This window comes from Podarcis liolepis, assembly GCF_965112155.1.
Source record: "Podarcis liolepis genome assembly, chromosome: 9".
Classification (NCBI taxonomy): domain Eukaryota; kingdom Metazoa; phylum Chordata; class Lepidosauria; order Squamata; family Lacertidae; genus Podarcis; species Podarcis liolepis.
In genome coordinates this window covers 57,074,003-57,090,156 of record NC_139564.1, presented here as the reverse complement: position 1 = coordinate 57,090,156, position 16,154 = coordinate 57,074,003, and the positions used below count along the sequence as shown (strand labels likewise).

At 40.9% G+C, this 16,154-nt stretch overlaps 1 protein-coding gene and 2 long non-coding RNA genes across 3 annotated transcripts in view; 2 read left to right on the top strand and 1 right to left on the bottom strand.

Moving 5' to 3' along the window:
* The window catches only part of MTUS1 (microtubule associated scaffold protein 1), a 104,059-nt gene that overhangs the window by 51,714 nt on the left and 36,191 nt on the right, over positions 1-16,154 (top strand). The gene's annotated exons all lie outside the window — the stretch shown is intronic.
* Positions 437-14,456, bottom strand: LOC310686428. Its single transcript, XR_014515897.1, has 4 exons — positions 14,024-14,456; positions 11,314-11,495; positions 3,651-3,998; positions 437-1,297 (listed from the first exon to the last, which is right to left on the bottom strand). It is a non-coding gene; the product is annotated as an uncharacterized lncRNA (long non-coding RNA).
* Positions 1,713-4,135, top strand: LOC310686429. Its single transcript, XR_014515898.1, has 3 exons — positions 1,713-2,346; positions 3,449-3,545; positions 3,910-4,135. It is a non-coding gene; the product is annotated as an uncharacterized lncRNA (long non-coding RNA).

Below are 16,154 nucleotides of genomic sequence, written 5' to 3'. Positions count from 1 at the left end.
TTCTTCTTTGGGTGGGTGTGTAGGGAATGTGATTTAAATGTATGGTGTGTAGACAGCCTCAATCGTCATGGCCTGGTTTGCATGTCACGCTATGCCAAGATAAGGGACCACACAGGCTCCTGGAGATGAAACTGTCATGCACTTGGCTCCTCCCTGATCCTTTTTGCTGCAGAACTGCTAAGCAAATGTTTGTTCTTGGTTAGAGCTGGTGAATACTGAGCGGAGACCTTAATCACCGGGTCTGGATGGCACACTAAGCCAAACCTTAGCTTAGCTCAGCACCAAAATGTACCAGGGAGAGAGAGAGAGAGAGAGAGAGAGAGAGAGAGAGAGAGAGAGAGAGAGAGAGCTGCAAGCACCTCTTCAGGCGCACACAGATTCACGTGGTCTTCCTAAGTATTGGCTTAGCATGTTGCCCATCACTAAACTGAGGCATTTTTAGTACTGTGAAACAGCACAACCAGCCTGACTTCCCTCTTTGGGCATTTCTCTCTCGATCCCATTTAAGTGAAGAATTTCATCAAGAATTCACAGGCGCATAAACAACGGTAATACGTAATATCCCGGTGAAGGGTTGTTGTTGTTTTTTATGCGTCTGGTTAGAAAGTGCTAAAATGTGTAAGTGGCTATGATAGCTGGGAGTAAGCATATTTCAGAACTGTGAAAAAGGATAAAAGGCCCTTTGGTTATATGAGGAATAATCTTAATCCATCTTGTGGAACGTTAAATCTTCTCCTCTAGCGGTTTTGCAAGAGAATGAGATGTGTGACATTACTGGGTGATATATTCAGCTTGGGAGACCACCCACTTCCTCTTCCTCCTCCTCCTCCCCATCCCTCCTGGGTCCCTTCGTAGATTAAACATGAACAGTGTGATGTAATTCAGAGGCTGCTTGCCTTCTGAATCACAGAGCAGTTTTATTCTAAGGGTGAGCTTTGTTTTACAGCATCTGGTGGGGAAAGACGCTGCCAGCAGCGTTTACATTGTGGATATAGTCTCTGCCTTCTTGGATTCTCCTGGCTTTTCATCCGTTTGTGGAATCTCAGTGAAGAACCAAGGGGGAGGTTGTTGTTTTTTTGATGTACTGTGAGCTTGTTTTTCTTTTTCCTCTGGCCAGCTACTGCATGGCCCCAATGCTGAGTTACAAATATAGTATGTGACAGTACATGGAGGCATTTTCCTGCTTGGTTTTCTTCCAATTGCTCTGAAGACATGTTATGGTCCCCGAAATTCTCCTTATCCAACATGCATGTTCGTCTAACTGCAAAAGGGTTGCTACAAAATCTCCGACTTCCTGCTGGATTTGGGAAAAACACAGTTATTTTTCATGCAGGTTGGTAATTTTTCTCTGTGTATGGGGGACATCTTGTCTTGTTTACTTCTGCTGCTGTAGCAGTTAGGATTTGTTCAGAGTGCCGTTTCCTTCTTGCAGCATTAAACCTTAAACTGCACCATGTCAGACAAATTAATCATCATTTTCTTAGTGTGTGCGTGCGTGCATGTGAGGGGGGGGGAGAGAACAGAGGTCTGACAGATGTGTAATCTATTTATAAAGTAAAGAATGTGATTTTAGGATCAGGTTCTTAATTTTTGTTTAATTATATGGCATTTAGATTCAGATGTTCATATATTATAAATCAGACTGTGTATTTTAAATAATAAGCAGAATGTGTCTAAATGGAATTCTGAAAGATTATTGCTGAATTTGGACAAAAAATAATCATAGTTCTAGTGCACATGGATAGGCAGTAAAAATATAGTAAATACTGTTCCTGGAAAGAAACAGATAAGCATAATGTATTCTAAATGTGACCTAATTACATCTGCATCAACGTTTTTTGTACTACATTGCATATCAAACAGAAAAATGTAGCAGCTTTCTTTTTATACATTTGGAAAGCATAATGTTTCAAATAGTGCATTCAGCAAATATGTAACTGAAAGTCCTTTTCGGAGTTTAATTATGTCTCTGTCACCAAGCAGTTTTAATGCGCTCTGTTTATAATGTGTTTTTGTGTCTCCCCCTCCCTTCTCCTCCCCAGGGCATTTCCTTTTCAGCCTGGCAACTAATAATCTTTCCTAACATCTCAGTCCCTTGGGTATTTTTGACATGCAATTCAGGATGGCTATGCACATGCCTGCTCTCACCTCCCTCCTTTCCCCCCTCCTGTGTGTGTGTGTGTGTGTGTGTGTGTGTGCATGTGTGCTTAGCACAGCAGTCAGAATGATCTCATAATTCAGGGTAATTGTTACAGTTCAGATGTTTCATAGGCAAGAGAGCTATCCAAGCATTAACATGTGTGGCACAGCTGAAGGGAAACAACAAATATTTTTATCGGAATATAGGTAGATATGCTACTTAACATTGCTACTAACCAACTGATGTGTAAGCTGCAAAAAAACCAAACACAACCCTGCAAAAAATGTGTGCGTAGATTACAATTGACTTGATAGCTAGATTTGAGTTCTGTATGTGTATACATGAAAGCTCTTGTGCGTGTAGTTCTGTGATCTGAGTCTTATGTTGTACATATTAACTGCACATCCTTCTTAACTGGAAGTAAAATATAAAAAATGTCCTGCTAGCAAGCCTTTTCTTAATACAGTACATTTACACGTAGACCGTGGAAGATATCCAGGTTTTCAATATCCCTGTTTTCACTGCATTCATTACTCTTTTATGTGCATGTCACATAGGTCTTGGAAAGCTGAAGCTAAATTTGTTATATACAGTAATTGGCCATTTAGCTAGCTGGCCATATCTTGTTCCCTTAAACACATAGATGGTCAGTAAAATCTGTCTTCTGTGGTAGCTAAGGTTAAAGTGCTTATTCTGCTATGGCTGTGGCTAGAATACTTAACCGGGGGAAATAGTTATACAGGTTGCTGAAGACATAAGCCTTTGCTGGCAAGCCAGTGATGCAAACATGCAGCAGCAATGTGGAGGTTTTTTGCACCAAGAACATGTGAAAGAGAGCTCATGAGATATGGGTCCAGAATTGTTGACCTGTATTGTATAATCCGAGCTGCAGAGCTCAACATTAAGTCTGTTATAAAAAATTTGCATCAAGTAAAGCTCTCTCCCTGCCCCCAGCTTGATTGATCTCAGCATGGTAGCATAAATGTTCGTGGAAATGCTTTAAGAGGAACTCCTTTTTGTGTGTGTCATATCTGATACTCTTAGCCCCTTAACAATAGGTAGCATCACCCAGTGGAAGAAATCATAGTTCAGGCATAGGCAAACTTGGCCCTCCAGATGTTTTGGGATTACAACTCCCATGATCCCTAGCTAACAGGACCAGTGGTCAGGGATGATGGGAATTGTGGTCCCAAAACATCTGGGGGGGGCGAGTTTGCCTATGCCTGTCATAGTTGATTGCTTGAGTTTTAGTTGATTTAAAATTGCCTATAAACAAGAAAGAGAAAACCATTATTTCATTATTATTAGATGATGATGATGCCGCATTACAGACACACATCTTGGAAGAGGCACTCCCTTTTGCATGCTGGAGGAGTGGAAAGCCTCTGCTACCTGTGGTTTTTTTGTAAGTACATGTATTAAAAACCCACAATTTCCAAGAATTAGACGCCCAATTATTTTGGGGTGCCTTTTAAACCTCTTAGCTGATTAATAACAAAACATTGCATACCTCCTGAGGCACGCGGTCACTTGGTAACAGTGGATTTTTGGTGCCTCCAAGATGCATAAACAAGGCACTGTGCTTCTCCCAGGATCAGCCCAGTTTTGCTTTGTGTGTCAACACAGATGTAATTGAGTTTCAATGTCACCATGTTGATGGAAGGTATTTGGTACAGCCTTGCAGCTGTGATATATGGACCACTATGTGTCTTTTGGGAGCTAGGCGCTGCAGTAGGAAACACACACCGATGGCTTTCTTCCTTTTGCAGGAGCCTCATAAAACTATTGGCTATGCTTGCCACCGCAGCTAATGTTGTGCTTCTCCACTAAAATGGGACAAGATCTGTTTATCAGTCCTCTGTCAGGAAAAAAAGAAAAGTCCCTCATATACGGCAGAACAGGCCACAAAGAGCTCATTATGCAAATAATATGGCCCAAGTTTGCAAGTATAAATTACTCAGGTTCTGCCTTAGCCTTGAGTTCCTTTATTTTCCCCTGTCCTCCTCTTCCTGAGTAAGCAATATGCTGATTTTTTATTTTTAATTGTTTATCGGAGCATATTGTATACTGCTGTGAAAGCTGTGTCCTATTTTTAGGGTTACATAACATATTCTCCCAAATGAGGTCCTCAGAAAAGGAAAGAAACCCTTCTTAAGGCAGCCTAGAATGTTGTTGAGGTTCTTGATTTTTTAAAACTTCTTTAAGACATGTAATGTATTGGTTAAATGTGAATTGTGTCTCTAATTATTATTATTATTACTATTACTATTATTATTATAGATAGGCATCGTTAGTTGCCATGAAAGTTAGGCGAACAGATTCTAATGTTTGTTTTGAACCATATGGGCTATTTTTCCCCCTTGATGTATGGTTTCCCTATGTGAAGACTTGCAATAATCAATAAGCTGTCCATTCTCAGTGGCTTGTGCATGTCTAAACAGCTTTCTGTCTCAAAGCATACGGAAGCAGTGACTGGAAAGGGATTAGATGCCTACTTAACATGTAGTGATGACCATTTTTAAAAATACGTTTGTGCCCTCGCCAACTTGAAGTAATGTTTATATTTTGTACTTGAGTATCACGAAATCTTACCCAAGGAAACAAGCGTATGGCAGCTTGTGTGCACCATGAAGAGCTTTGTTTAACTTTGAAGTGGCGCAGTCAACAAAAAGCACTAGACCAGTTGGGCATAGGAGTATGAGTAGTTATGGCACATCCATTATGCAGCAACCGCTTCTAGCAAACGTAGGCAAATATTGGTTGCAGCCATTAAACTGAGATGCTGTGACTGGTATAAAGTGACACCATGTCAGAAGCTGTGCTCCTTCAAAAAATTCTACAAGTAATGCAGTATCTGTCAAATTGGTCGGAGCTGGCATCACAAGAATATAACGTCAATGCGACTCCTACTCTCAAATTAGGAGGTAGACTCTAATTTGTAGAAAGGTAGGAGAAGAGAGATTTGTTCCTGAGGAGACCTTATTAGCAAGTACTAACTGTGTAGTAATATGAGCACTAAAAACTCAAGAACAGCAATCTTGAAGAGGCCATTTTGTGTGTGAAGGAGAGGACAAAATATAGCTTCTGTACCTTTTCTGGCTGGCAGACCAGATCCTAATTTTCCTGATGCCTGAGTGTTGATGCCAATGTAGTATTAGCGGTGTATTTGGTGAAAAGCCCTGCTTAGGGATGTAGCTTGCTGTGTCATTTTTTGCTTGGCACTTGGTCTCAGATGGGTGACCAAGCTTGAGATAGTTTGCATAGTTTGGGATCCTCTGGGTGGATTCTACTCATTTAGAGGTTCCTGAGCTCCAGGTGTCTAGCTCAGGGTGGTTTAGTCTGTTTCAGTCCCTATCATTCACTGTGACAGATATCATTCGTGGACCTTGATCAAAGCTGTCTTTATTTGATTCTCAGTGCAGGATAGTTTGGACCCAAAGGCACATTTTGTTTTTAGGGGCACTCCCTCTACCCAGTTGTTTGGGGAACATTATGAAACCAAGAGCACAATAGTTTTACTATATGTCCAGGTTCTAGATCAGAGCTTTCCAAACTTTAATGTTGATGACACACTTTTTAGACATGCATCATTTAGCAACACAGTAATTCAGTTTTTACTAGCTCTGGGAGTTTTTACTAGTGCCGGGAGCATTTGCATGACACACCTATACACTGCACACACTAACAGACTAACAGAGGTTTTCAATCTTTCTGAGTCCACGGCTCCCTTAACTAAGTACATTCTTTCTCCGGCACCCCTGTGGGGCTCAGAAGCCCTTGCCTGCAGAGCTGGCAGCCTCTCACCTTTTTTGAACCACCCTCCCTTGTGGAGGGTTCCCTCATTCTCCTCTCCTCTCCACTCTCCTTGGGAGTCTGCTAGGCAGCAGCTGCTGCTGCTGCCCTGGTCTCTGAGCTGCCACCTTGCCCCAAAGAGAGGTTTCTCCCAGAGGCACCATTCGCCTGTGGAGCTTGTAGTCAGGGATGCTGCAACAAACAGCTGTGCAAACCTTTGGGAGGCAGAGATGCAAAAGGGCATCAGAGGAGGGAGGGAGGGAAGGAAAAAGAGACAGGGGCCAGTGTTGGCTGCAGCACCCCTGAGCAGCTTTCAAGGCACCCCAGGGAAATAAACAACTATCTGGCTTTTAGAAGGCACCTGAAGGCAGCCCTGTTTAGGGAAGTTTTTTAATGTTTGATGTTTTATCGTGCTTTTAATATTCTGTTGGGAGCCCCCCAGAGTGGCTGGGAAAATCCAGCCAATGGGCAGGGTATAAATAATTTGTTGTTGTTATTGTTGTTGTTGTTGTTATATGGCACACTGGTTAAAAACCAATGCACTAACATGCCGCAGCACACAATTTGGAAAGCTCTGTTCTAGATTGTTTCTATACAGATGTTTAGTCTAGAATTTGTCTCTGTCCACTCATGAAAAGAATACTGTTGCGCACCACCCTGATCTCTGAGTGGTGTGAGATTCCAGGAGTTCTAGGCATGCTTACCCAGGTCTGTGTTTTTTCTGGGAATGAGGCACAGCAGAGACTGTGGTGTCTCTAGGGTATATGGTTTATTTACACACATATACAAGATCTGGCTTACATGCATAAAGAGGACACTTTCAGATCCTTGCTTCCTCGCCAATTGATTGCTGGCTCCTGGGAGGGAGGGAGGGAGACAGTGTCCCAAATTTCACATTAATGGGAAAATGTCAGCTTTCAGTCTGTTATGGAAGCTTCTTAAGCTTCATTTACCATGGAGTTGAAGTAGATTTGAAGCTACTAGATTTGTAGATTTGGCATGTTAGCCATGTAGTGCCCCCCCCCCCGCTAAATTTGGGTTTTCCTGATAGGTGGATAATCCAATACGGGAAGAAAATCCACTGTAAAATTTCATGTTAACCCCACTATGGACACACTTGGAGCACATAGTATGGTTGGGCTTTTTTCTATTGTCTTGCATACTCACTTGAATGATAAAATTATTCTCAGGTAAAGGCTATAGTCCCACTGTCTTTACCATAGAGTCACCAATGTTGAATGGCTGGGTAGGCTTTTGCCTAATTCTAAAGGTATCTGAACAAGTGGAGGTTATTTGGTTTCCTTTCTGCCAAAGAAGTACTGCTCGCTCTATTTCTATTGTGGACAGTTACAAGTCCGGCTGGGGGGTAGGGGCTTTCTAAGTCCTAAGCAATCCCTTGCTTTGTTTCTCTGTTGTGGTAGTGCCGTCAGCAGCTGCTGGGGATTCCTACCGATGGGAAAAGGGTGATTCAAGGCCGATTCAGGACAAGTGTCTCATTGTATCCTCCCTGGTAGAAACCAGAGTTGCTTCAGTGCTGCAGGTAGACTTTTCAATATGACTGCCTATTCCGTGCACATCACGGTCACCACAGGTTGGGAATGTGTGTGTCACCCTATGGATGAAAGCAAAGTACTGAGCTCAGTGCTTTTGGGCAGCCGCTCCCTCTATTGGACTTTGTTCCAATTTGCCTTCTCTCTTGGACCTTTCTTCTCATCTAGTTCTTGACCATGCAGAAGTGCGACTAGGACACCCTGGGTTTGTGTGTGAGAGAGAGTGAGAGATCTATTTTGAAGCTGCTATCGTAGAAGCAAGTTGTTCTGTAACAGAACACTTGGTATCCTGTCTTCTCTCTTGCCACCGAGTTTCTTGCTGCCCTAACCCACTAACAGTGCAGTTCTGTAGACGTCTACTCGGTTGAGTTCAATGGTACTTAACACCCAGGTAAGTGGGTATAAGATTGCAGCCTAAATTAAGTTCAGTTGCCTTTTTAGGCTTGAAGCCTTGCTTTTGGCATGCCACCTGAGATATTTTAGTTTTATGATTTGAATGCTGTTCCTAGTTTAGAAGAGTTACATGCACAGGCATCCAAAAACCATTTGTGAATGTATTTCTGTCTTGGAAGAACGGACCAATGTGACTGAAGTGAAGAGAGCAGGCTTGTGAAATGAGTCATCCTTTAATTAAGCATTTAGCTTCTTTCTTTTCTGCACCTCTAATCTGTATTGGCCTTCACCAACATTTTGCACTCCAGGCATTTTGGAGTATGGCTCTCATCATCCCTGGGCTCTCATAATCTGGTGGGTTGCAGTCTATAACATTTGTAACACAACAGGTTGGAGGAAAACTGATCTATACCAAAAGCCTATGGCATTGAAGGAGTCTTACATTTCCGTGAGGACATGGGAGTTGTAGCCCAATACATCTGGAAAGCAGCACCAGGGTTTGGAGGGAGCTTCACAGTGGAAGCAAAGGATTTGATTCATAGCGGATGGCGTGACCTAATACTGGCTGCCCACTGCAAGTTTCTGTCGGTACCCTTGGTCTATTGCATGAACAGTCTATTGCTACCCAGGGGCAGTGAGGATTTTAATCCTTCCAGGGCTTTAATTTTGCAAAGCAAGCACTTTTAGTGAGGCTTAGTAGACTAGATGCTTTTGATGTCTATTTTTGCACAGCTTCAACTTTAAATAGCCTCTAAATCCACTCTGCCCTCTCCTCTGCAAGGTTTAATATATTTGTATGATTTGAGCATACTTGGCTTAATCTTGGACCTCAGACAAAAACAGCTAAATCCATGCATCCTTTTTTTTTTTTTTACTATTTCTTACTACTTAAATGCTGTCTGTCTCAAGCACTGTGCTGCCACAGCACTCGTAATGCTGTGCCATGTTTACTTTAGGCAGTAAAAAGAAGAGGCATCAATATTTTTATAGCATTTCCATGCCACAGAAAGACATAGTCTGTGTTTTTAACTTTACATCTACCTTCTGTGCTGCTCCAATGGCATTTTCCGTAGCATGTTTAATTTTGTTTTGAAACAAAGTTTGACAGTCCCGAAAATCAACATGGCTAAGAGAAAATATTTTGATCATCTTTCCCAGTATTCATCATTGGTTGCATAGAATTAAAAGGCTAAAAGTTAAAACATTAATGTATATGAAGGAGGCAATATCTTGAGCATTGGCTTTTTATGTCAGGGGCTGGTGGTAAGGTTTCACCACCTGCAGCCAGGTAATAGACTACAGGTAAAAGGTGTAAACACAATTCCTGGAATATAGTTCTTCCTAGATTCATGGCCCAAGTGTTCCATTAATACATATTTAATCAAATTAATACATATTTGGAAAACATAATAATAATAATAATAATAATAATAATAATAATAATAATAATAATATACCCCGCCCATCTGGCAGGGTTTCCCCAGCCACTCTGGGCGGCTTCCAACAGAAGATGAAAAATACAAAAAGATTATAAAATTATGTAGTTGAAGAGGTGAAGTATTCTGTTTATATGGGGTTCTGTAGTATTTCACAGCAAATGTAGGCATTTGAGGGAGAATGAGATTCTGAAATATCAGTCTATCAACCTGAGCAAGAGGTATGTTTCCTTAGCTCCTCTTTGGAGTAAAATACACTTAGTGTGGATTCAGCCCTTAAGTTGCACTTAGGTCCCATCAGTATCTATGCAAAAAGTTAACTCCACTTGAAATCAGTGAGACTAACATCAATAACAGTTGCAACTAATTTATTCTGTATCCAAACCAAAATATGTATGTCATAAAGTGTAGGCAATTCACTGCATGTTATGCTTCAAAATAAGATTCCAACCTTCTGGTTCTTATACTGTAGTTTCAAAAATAGTCTGCAGAAAGCTGCAGAGAGAGATTGCTGTCCAACTGATAATCTGATAGTCAGATTTAATAAAATGTTTTTTTTTTTATTGGAGCATAAATCAGAAGTATTCTTTTTGCAGGGTTGTGTGTCTCAGAAGGTATCTCCTAAGGAGGGAATGTCGTATGATACCTGCCATAGACAGGCTTTTTAAAGAGTATTTATGTTAAAGATAATAGGTTGCTGCTCAATTAATCCGGAATAACTTTTTAGTCAAGCATATTTTTAATAAATTCAGTCTGTTTTGGCTAAATATTGCAGTTTTAACAGACAGTATATTTGAAGACACAGATGGCTATTCATCAGGGGACATGTATATCTAAGATTAATAGGATCAAGGGAATAAAAACAATGTCATGGGGTGAACTCACTGCAAGACTGGTTTCTCCATTTGTTTAATTCCTAGCTACACCTGCTTCTGCAGCCCCATACTAATTAATGTAGTGGTGAAGTTAACTAGATTAGAACCTGTGCTTGTCTTATTTCTATCTGGGAAAACTCTTCCCACTTGGAAGGCATACTTGGGTGCACACATGTCTGTAATAAACTCTTAAAATTATTACGTTTAATTAAAAATGATTCCAAAGTGCTGTAGGCATTGGGGGGGGGGGGGAGCTTGTGGTCATGGGCTGTCTGGTAAATAATGCTTTATGAGCCTTAATGTATGTTTGTTGCTGCGGCAACACTAGTCATACTTCTAGGGCCTAGAGTTGATTTTCAGTGTTCATGGCTTGAAATGCTTGAGCCATGGTGAATAATAATAATAATAATAATAATAAATTTTATTTATATCCCGCCCTCTCCAGCCAAAGCCGGGCTCAGGGCGGCTAACAATAATAAAACAGTATAAAAGTATAGCATAAACAACACTCTAAAATCATTCATTATAAAATTAAACCAGCCTAGTAAACATGTAGGCATTTATGACTCTAAAACGGGAGTGACTAACCTGTGGCTCTAACCATGTTGGGTTCCCAACTCATCAGTCCCAGCCGGTAAAGGTATAGGGACCCCTGACCATTAGGCCCAGTCGTGGCCGACTCTGGGGTTGCAGCGCTCATCTCGCTTTATTGGCCAAGGGAGCCGGCGTACAGCTTCCGGGTCATGTGGCCAGCATGACTAAGCCACTTCTGGCAAACCAGAGCAGCGCACAGAAACGCCGTTTACCTTCCTGCCGGAGCGGTACCTATTTATCTACTTGCACTTTGACATGCTTTCGAACTGCTAGGTTGGCAGGAGCAGGGACTGAGCAATGGGAGCTCACCCCGTCAAGGGGATTCGAACCACCAACCTTCTGATTAGCAAGTCCTAGGCTCTGTGGTTTAACCCACAGCGCCACCTGCGTCTCTCTGTCCCAGCCAGTAGTGAGAACTAAAGAGGAAGGATGCCCTCCACAGCTTACCGTACAATGCTGCCTTCAGTTCCCTGCAAAGCCATAATCTTTACTCAATATGGTAGAGGAGTGAAGATAGCAGAATCTTTACCTACCTTTTCCGTATATGAATTCTGGAGGATAATGCAACTTGCATTCAGTCACATGGCTTCTGAACATGGACAAATGCGGGGCTGTCACGTTACTTGATCTGCCATTACTGATGCAACTCATATTGTCAAAGAATCACATTTTAGAATGCTGTTGTGCTGCAACTTAGATATCCCAAACAGTTATCCTGAAACAATATTGGAATTTGCATTCTCAGTGCCCATTAGGTCTTAATCAGCTGATTTGTCACCAGAAGATGTGTACATTTTCATGTCCCAAAGTGCCTACACCAAATAAACAAAATGCTGTATGTAGGAAACAGTATACCTGCAATCTAAAACTGTGTGTACAAAGAAGAAAAGAGGAACAATTGAGGAGGAAGATGGATTTTGGTATGCCAGGGTGAAGAATGAGGTTTTAATAAATAATTTGGCATGGTAGTGTTAGAAGTCAGATGATAGTTGAACATTGAAAAGTGGGCACCAATTAATAGAGGGAGATGGGTTTTAGTTGGAGAATTGGGGGGGGGGGGAATGGTTAGGAAGAAAGGTACTGAAGAATGAAGATTAATAACTTGAGGAAGCCATATGACAGGCTGATTTATCAAGATGTAACACTTCTACAACAATCTCTTCAAAAGGTGGCTCTAGGAGCATCCAATTCTGGGTACTAGTTTAATACACACAACATTTAGGCAAACAATATGGGTGTTCTAGCAGTAGGAGGTACTTAAAAATCTCTGCACCAGTACATTTTGGCATTTCTGAAAGCAAATGTAGTGTTGAGCACTGGGACATGGTTGTCTTCCAAACTTTAAAAATTAGAATTTTGGGGGAAAGGGTCAGCACATAGTTGCTTATTTGAAAATGTGGGTTATAAATACAAATGATTCTAGCATATAAGTGCTGTAATTCTATCAGACACTAATTTTGTATGCCATTATGTCTGCCTGAACATTACCCTGGGGTAACGTTCTGCTTAGTGGTGGTTAGTGGTCCCCATGCGATTTATGCTTCATCTGAAGCACTTGTGCAACAAATTTTGGAATTGGTGCCTAAAACGCATTATATTGGTTGCATAAGATTACTTCCCAGTGCCTTCTAGTTCTCATTGTACTGAAGCAGTCTCACTACTCATACCCCCAGCAGATCTACCTTATATTTAAATGAGTAATCATTTCCTAATAAAGACAATTTCCTGTTTGTTCTGTGCTACACCAACAAATTCCTGCGAGACCTGTTTGGAATTTGAGATCAACATTGCAAGCGTTTGTTCTAATCAGCTCCAAGTTTTAGTTTTAGTTTCAATTTTTAGTCCAGAGCACAAAGATGAGATGCATCATTACACCATTCAATGCACAGTCTCTTTGAGATCCTTAGTACAGTACTTGTTTCCAAAAGTTAAGGCATATTCTCTTTTCAAATTCTCAAACATATTTTGAATATGTAGGATTAAATTAATTATTCCTACTTTTAAAACATTGAACAATGTTTTAAGTGATACTGCGGGTCTGTGCTCACAATATTAACGATTACTTTAGAAACAGAACTCTCACATCTTTAAAGCTTTGGCAGTAATTGTTGTTCAAGTACTTTGGTCACATCCTGTTTGATGTATATGCAGCCTTCCTGAATCAGCTGAGAGTTGGGTGTCTATGACTGGGCCACACGTGGAAAATAGCTTCCATAAGTAAAATGGGATTTTAAACTTATTAGTCATAGTTGAATTAGTTAATCTTTTTACAGGGCTTTAATTTTTACAGTGTTATTAAGATTTGATTTGAGATCTAAGCATCTTTCATTGCTGTTGCTAGCCTCTCGTCAGCTGTTTGTTCTATATCCATTATCTACTGTAAAAATGTTTCACAAGTTTGTTTTTTTTATCCTAGTTTAATTAACTAGTCTCCTCCTGAAGCTTTGTCTCAGGCTGTAGTTGGCGGTTGAGCAGCCATGCAGAGATGGAGGTGGAGAGCTTTAAAATGCTTAGGTTTCAGTACTGTTTGCCCCAGGTTGTAATACGCCTGACTGCCGGCATTCTTGTTGTGACATACAAAACCATAAGACCATTTTCATATGATTTGCCAAGCATGCTTCTAATGGGTCACATTTGAACTGAGATTCCTAAACTATCAGGGACAAGTGGTTTGGTGTGCTGAAGGAACTGCATTTGGCTGTGTGCACGACTACAAATGCATACAAGACTACAAACGCATGCAAAAACATGCCCATGTTTTTACATTTGCACACATGCTCATGTGGAATTGAAACACTGCTTAATTTTAACCGATGTACATCCTGCGGTTCATTTCTTCATCATACCTTTTTTGTAGCTGTACACTTGGGAGAAAAATATTTTATAATAAACTAATGGTGTTCACAGAGCCTAAATCTATAATACATGTGGAATTCTAAATGTTCTGTATGCTAGCAACTTTAATTATTCTAGCTAAATGGTGCAGAGGCACCTAAAAGGATGGCTTTATCAGGTTAGGTGGGTTGCTCCTTTACCATTCTGATGGGTTTCAGTTGTTGGGAGGTGACTTAGATGTCAATCCTGTAGCCATTCACCTGAGCAGCTTACTTCTGAGTGGACATGTATTGTTAAAGATAAGTGAAATGCCAGCTCTGGTGGCCTCAAAGTCATCAACTCGAGCATCATGTTCAGATAATAAGGCAAATTGGAAAAGAAGAAGAAAAAGCACCTGTGGTTATTTACCTGTGATGGATTCTTCTTTACTCCGAAGCGCAAATTCCTATTAGATGCATCCTATACTGCCAAAAGAAGACAGACGAGTCATGCAAATAAGAGAACACCCACATGCATTCTTTTGACTAACACGTGGATAGAATGACTGAGAGTATCTTTTCAGTGGCCTCCTACATGAATGTAGCAAAGGATCTGATTGGTTTGGGTGTGACCATGTTGAGCATCCATTGCACAGGTACATTCTTGCCAAGACTTGCAGTTAAGCTGAACTTCAAGGACTAGGAAGATGTGCTCCATTCATTTCAAATGTCTTTATCCAGCCACACCGATGACAAAGAAGAGAGGGTCTGAAGAAGTTATTTTGTTGTCTTCTCAACAAAGAAGCTCTTTTTTGCAAGTTTTGGAAGGCGGGGACTAGTCAGTTTGTGCTTTTACAGTAATGGAGAGCTTAGCTGCCATCCCAGGAGAACCTAAGTTTGTCAACTATGAGGTGACAGAAGCTGAACAAAAGGAACCTAACAACATGGCAGAATCCAGTAAAGAAACTGGAACAACTTTAGATTTGCAGAAGATCCAGCAGACAATTAAAGATGACCTTGTGGCAGAGATCAAGTCCAGCCAGCTGGAAATAAAATGTGTGCTTGAGGATATCAAGAAAGCCTGGATGGAAATGGAAATGAGGCTGAACACTCAGGTTGACATGGTGACCCTGATGAAGGAAGTGAGCCACAATCTGACTAATATTACAGTGTTTCAGACAATGGTGAAGAGCCCGAAAATGTCTGCCAGCTTGACTTGCGTTGCCACGGATGAGAAAGAACAGGCATCCCAGTGCATGGGTGCAGAAGTTGGATGTATAGACAAGTGGGGAGTAAACTGTCAGAGTGGGGGGAATGCAGAGAATCCTACTTTGGGTAAGAAATATACAATTGTAATAGTTTTGCCTGACTGATATCACTGCAGACTTTTGAAATTAAAGCTGTTTCTCCCAGGAGAAAAATTCCTACATTTAATTATTTGAAAAACAATGTAGTAGCCTTGTAATTCAACTATAATTTTAAGCTAGGAAAGTAGGTTTGGGGTTTTTGGGTTTTGTTTTGCTTTAAAGAAATGTTTGGAAAGTAGCATACTGAGACGTTGTAAGGAGTTATCTGCAGGGGGAAGATTAACTTCTTTCTACAACCTGTAGTGTGTTAGAGTAAAAGGTGCTGGAACATTTCATGGCGAGCTCTTATTTTAAGCAATACCTACTGAGCTTGTCAGCTGACTCAGACAAGTGCTTTTGGGGAAATGAGCAATAGATTAAGTATGCCCCCTTGTGTTGCCTACAGGGTGTGAAATTGTTTGCAAAACACCCTGCTAAGTAGAATGGCTCTCTGCTTGAAATATTGTCAGATGTGAAAAACTGTGTAAGTAAGCTGAGGAACCAGATATTCACAGGTTTATTAAGAAGGAAAGACAAACCCGGAAACTGATGTCATGCCAGTTTGCATTAGATCTTGGCTTTATGCTGGCAGTCTTTGTTCAGTCTGCACAAATATATTGTTCTGGCCCAGAAGGAATCTCTCCAGAAGCTAAGGCAATGATCCTTAGCTGGTGTCTAAACATCTTTGTTATTCAGTAAGCCATACTAAGATTTTCAAGACACTTGAAGGAGGTGGTGCTTGTTAAAACAATTTCCCACCTGCTTGAAATAAAAACTTTTAGTAAATATGACTGTGAATCGCCTTTAAAACTCGACATGAAGTAGGTCTTACATACAAGAGAAGTGAAGTAGGAGCCAAATTTTATAAATGGTGGCAGGTCTAGTAGACTGTGTTGTGAATGCAAATGAGAAGGTACAAGTAGTGGTGGCTTGAGAGTCAGGGAGAGTTTTCAAGCCTGCTGTTTGCTTTGGGTGAAAGAAATAATTGGATTGATCATCAATATTTTTTTCTGCTGACTGCTTGATTCTGTGCTCCTATTCAAGATTGATTATTCAGCACCCTTTGACCCTGTACCTATCTACAGGATGAATTTCCCACTTGAAATAATTTACCAATACAAAAGTGTGCCTTGTGAGTGAAGAAAACATTTCTTTGTCCTGTTGGCACTTTCCTCTAGGGCAGTGGTGGTTAATCAGGCCCTGTAGATGCAGCTG